This window comes from Mercurialis annua, linkage group LG2, assembly GCF_937616625.2.
Source record: "Mercurialis annua linkage group LG2, ddMerAnnu1.2, whole genome shotgun sequence".
NCBI lineage: Eukaryota > Viridiplantae > Streptophyta > Magnoliopsida > Malpighiales > Euphorbiaceae > Mercurialis > Mercurialis annua.
In genome coordinates this window covers 29775539-29781153 of record NC_065571.1, presented here as the reverse complement: position 1 = coordinate 29781153, position 5615 = coordinate 29775539, and positions in this window count along the sequence as shown.

The following is a 5615-nucleotide window of genomic DNA, read 5'->3' as shown; positions in this document are numbered from 1 at the left end:
ATATTATTTAATAATCATTAAATAATAATTAGTTTCCAAATAGTGGATTAGCCGAGTTACCAATAACTACCAAGCTAATCTCACTTGTCGGGTGACCCAACTCTAACCCGACTCAAAACGTTTATCAAATATAAACCCGAGTTTATATTTATAAAATAATTCAATAACATAGTAATCCATTTTAAAAGCAGAACTCAATAACTTCAATTCCAAGTAACCCAAGTTAGACCCAAAATTCTAACCATTTTAAGTTTATAAAAGTTTAGGGGCTAAACTGTATTTTAGCCAATTAGGGACTAAACTGTACTTTAGCCAATTAGGGACTAAACTGCACTTTAGCCAATTTGATATTCGAAATCAAATTAATTATTCGATCTCAATTTACTAATTTATAATTTAATGAAAAATCCAAAAGTTATCCAATAGATAATACTTAACTTGAATAAGTCTTTTAGAAACTTTAGGGGCTAAACTGCAATTTAGCCAAATTGACATTATAATTAAAATTACATATAATTACCCAAGTAATTATATTAATTTAAGTTATAAAAATTTAACGTATACAAATTGTCTATTTAAAATCAAAGTTATTATCGAAACAAAATGGAAATAACTTAAAGGATCTAATTAATTCAAACAAAACAATTTAATGATCCAAGTGGCTAATAAGCCATCTTCTTCTTCATTCAAAAAGAATCATCCCCGCCACCATTACTCTCAACCATAACTCCATTTATCCTTAATGATTCAACACCAAAACTTAACCAAATGATACCTAATGCTAATGATATCAATGAAATCAACAGAGATGGCAGTCAAATCATGAACACCCGAAATCAAGAAAACGAAATAAACAAGATGGAGGAGGATGACGATCATCGAAAGCAATTATCGTACCAAATCAATCTAAACAGCTATTTACAACCTAACAACAAACTATTCCCTCAATAAATCATTCATACCATAGCATTAAACAAAGGAAAAGCAACGACATAAACATATACAACCAAGAACAGTGAAAAACAAACTCAAAACGATAAACCGTACGACGATTAAAATGAGGTCGATTACGTACCATTTTGTGAAAACGAGATAGGAAAACGTAGATACGCGAGTCTAGAATCTCTGGAAGCAAACGGTTTTGATTTCGATCTAGAAACGATTAATAACGATCAAAAATACGGAATGCCGTTCAAAGCCAAAACTGAAATTTCAAAACAAACTTACCGATAATTTTCCTTGAATTTTGAGAGGGATTTTGATCAGCGAATTCCCAGCGAAAATGGAAAGGAATGATGGCTATGGTTTCTTTGTAGAATGGAGAATAAATTAGGGTTGAAATTTTGGTATTTAAGTAGGTCGATTAGGTTAAAAACGAAAGACAAAACTGCCCCCTCCCTCGGTGAAATAATTCTCGAACGAGACCGGCCAAATTGGCATGGTTCTCGTTCGAGAATGCCTGGTCTCGTACGAGACCAGGCTAACTAAATGAGGTTCTCGTACGAGACCTGTTGGTCTCCTACGAGACCTTCCTTTTTTTTTCTTTCTTGTGGTTCTACCAACCACAACCCGAACCGAGTATCCTTAAATTCCAACTAGTCACGAATCGAACCGCAAAACAGAAAACGACTAGAAAACTACCGGAATTAATCGCAAAATAAATTAAAATTTTACGGGATATTACAATTCGTGTCTTGTCTTTTAAAACGTCATCGTTTGTTTTCAAAATTTCAGCCTACATCCTATAGGTGATGTCTGTCAGTCTTTATTTGTTGTTGATGCTATGATTGACAATTAATTTCACTTGGATGTTGCTTGCTGTGTTTTATCATGTTGAGGTTATTTCACTTGGGTGATTATAATTGCTTTCGATTTCTCGGAAAATCTTAGGTTGGTAAATGTTTCTAAGATTCATACTTGGATATGAAGTTGATTGATAAACTTTGGCTTTATGCCACTAATGATTTGATAACGATGGATTATATGATAGTATATTTTGGCTTTGGACGTAATTGTTGGGTGATATACACGCTGGTTCCAATGAGGATACATTTGGGCGTTAGCCTTTTTGCTAGTAAAGAAATTTTGGGTTAAACTTTAATACATGCTTTGTGGTCATATATTGTTTGACCACATGTTTCTTTAAGGGTTTTCATTAAGAAAAGTGGTTTTGTTTAAATTGTATTTTGACACAGAATCAGAAAAGAGGTTTGATTTTTAATTCTTGAAAATGCTGATTTTTGGTTAAGTTACAAGCAAAAAGAAATTCTTGTATTTTGACATATTATGTTTGGTTCGATGTTAACAAACAAAGATTTCAAAAAGATATCTTTAAGAGATGAGTCAATTATTTGAGAATTTAACGTTGAAGTGATTTGACCATGTTGTTGTATGTTAGCATTTTAAATTTTTGGGATTTACAGAATGGTTGCCTCAGATTAAAGATTTCTCACTTGAGTTTTTAAATTATTGTTTAGCAGTTGGGTTAAGTTGAGCTCCCAAAATTTGAAAGGATGGAAATTTTATTAAAATGTTTTTCCGGATTTACAAATATTCTGAATACGTTTTATAAACGGTTATTTTGGGTTCGACTTGGGTTACCCAAACTTAGGAGTTAAGCTTGGTAGTTGTAATGACTCGGCTAGCTCGATGATTTTATGGTTTGAGATACTTGGGTATCTGTTTTAAAACAATTTATTAATAAGAAGAGACTTTTACAAATTGTGATTTTGTTTAACCGTGGGGCTCAACAAAACTTGGAAGTTTTCGTATTTGTCTTTAAATTTCAAAATAAATTTTGAAACATATTCTTGAAAGATTATATATTACAAAATTATTTAGTTACGAAAATTCAAGTTTGTTGTGGCATGTCCTGATTTTGTCTTTTAAGTATGCTTGAGTCTTTTGTGTTTAATGGCATGCTTACGTGGTTGATGGTTTCTACAAATCATAATGATTTTGGGTTTAAAATTCGTTATATAACCCGCTTGTCTGTTGGACTAAGTTGATTATATTTGTTTGTTTCTTCGTGTGGAGTAGCACGTGAGATGATTTATTCACATGGCCAAAGTTTGCTTACCTTGATATATGATTCGTAGATAGAAATCCTTGGGTTTCAATATTGAGGAAGACGAGTGAAGTATTCCTTGAGATTGGTTGATGATTTATGATTATCCTAGAATGGATATTGGAAACTATGAACCGAGAAAATAGATCGGTATATTGATATACTGGTGTTTCTATCAAGTCTGATGATGTGATGCGGGAGCTGGCGGTAAATTTTGTAGGAATGTATTGATGTGTTATTTCCTTGGGAAGGAGTTCAATTATGGTTGAGGTTGGTTGGATATTTATGCGGAAGAGTTGTAACAAGAATTTTTAGGTCGAGTTGCTATATAACACCGAATGTTACTAGGTTGCAAGTAAGGAATTTGAGAAATATTTTTAGCTTATCGAGTACACATCTCATAGAGTGTAACGTCTAGAAAATATTTTATTGTAAAAATATTTGAAATATTTTCAGCACGTAATTGTGCCCAGACATATCATGAACATGCATTTTGAATGTCACGAATAGGATTGCATTGAGCACCGAGTATATTTACTAAATAAAAGATAAATTAATAATTGGTACATGCATCACGTGCATAGAAATGATTAGGGTTGGATGCAACTCTTTGGGGATGAGAGATGTCATCACCCTGATACACAATTATGTAAAATGGATTTTTAACTATAAAGTGTTTTGAGAAAAGTGTTTTGAAACGAGCTCGCGATTCACATTGTGATAAATGTATTTATAAAGTTGTCGGATTTTAAATGATTTTGAAACTGTTACCCAAAAGTAGTTAGACAAATACTCCGTGATGATGGTGATGGATATTGGACTTTTACGTTGTGAGTGATTGGTCTATAGTATCAGAATCTTGTGGTTATAAGTAAGAATGATTTTGAGGTTGCACTCGAAATATAATTGTGCTAAGTGTGGTATAGAGTAAATTAGAATAGAAAGCTTTCGTGATAATTTCCGAATTGTGAGTTAAGGACTTGCGGATTAAGGATGTTGGTTATGCTCCATGTGTGTGTATACGCTATATTTTTGTTTTTAACGAGACTTTATCTTTCAGATTAGATTTTGTCCAAATTACTCTGGGTAAAGGGATATAAAAGTAATTTGATAGACAAAGAGATTTGCATTGTTAAATTTTACCTTTCTGAGGAAAGGGAGAAATTTTGTCAAAATTGATTCAAAGAGGGATAATAATTTTTTTTTTCGCTTGAGCGATTCTTCAATTGTGTTGTTGGTTAAGAGCAAACATTTAGATACGATTTAAAATTTAATGTCTTGAAACATTGATATGTATTTCAAATATGGAGGATTTTGCCACAGTTTGACTTTTTACGAGAAAAGTAAAAAAAAAATATAACAAGTGCTTTAGCAAGTTGATTTAAAGAGAACATAAATTTTGTCAGTTGAAATGTTTCATAAATTTTCAAACGTATTGAAAAGTAAGGGATTCAAATCCAAAATGTGGATATTTTGAAAAATTTTAAGGGTTTACAAAACCGATGGTTTTTCAACGGTAAAAGTATTTCGATTTTGAATGCAATTGGAAGTGTAAGACGTAGAGTCTTGTAAACAGGGTGGAAAATTTTGTATACAAAATATTTTGTATTAAAAGATTTTATACCCCCAGGGGTTGGTTTTGAGCATAACAGACAATCCGGTCGTAGTAAACTGGTCGTATTGATTTTTCGTTGTATACGAGGTTATAGTAAATTGATTGAATAATTTTGAGAATTTGAGTTCGATTTGGTTATATGAGATAGTTGATTTGAGAATCGAGAATCGAGGTTATAGGTTTCGACAACCATGATTGGGAGAATCATTTGATGGACTTTGTTTATCACTGAAATAGAAATTTTGTTATCATGAGAGAGGTTCGCTTTCTTCGAACTGCGATATGAGTTTTTGTGTTTTATGATTTACTAGTCAATGGTATTATCGAGTTGGTACTAATCGTTAGGGTTAGATGATTGATTATAATGTTTATTTTGGAACCGAGATATTATCTGAGTTTATTGGGTTTTGTTATCGATTATTTGATGTCGAGATGTGATAAGTGGAAGTAAGAAATTGTTTTAGAACTATAGATTTTATCAACTATGTTTGTAGTATCCTTATTTTTGTTCGAGGCAAAAGAGTTTAGAATTGTAAGAACTATAGTCGAGCTTAGAGCTTGATCGAGTATTTGATATTGAGGATTTTATAATAGATGCATTTCGAGCTGGTTTTGGAAGCCACTCCGGTATAGAGTAATTGTGACTCTCAGTTGAATAATTGTGTTATTATTAGTTGGAGCACCTAATTGTTAGAAGCAGAATTTGGTGCATATGTGTGTTGTGATCGCTTATATAGCAAATCAGTGTCAGTTTTGAAATTCGAGATTCGTTTTTAAGTATCCTAAGTATATCAGCCGAGTGTTATGTGATAGAGTTTGTTTTATCTTGGTCGATATCACCTAGAGTTGCGTTATCATTTATGCCAAGTGGAAGTTATTATCAATGTCTTAGTGATCATCTGAGATTGTTCAGTTTATACAAGTAGTGGTATT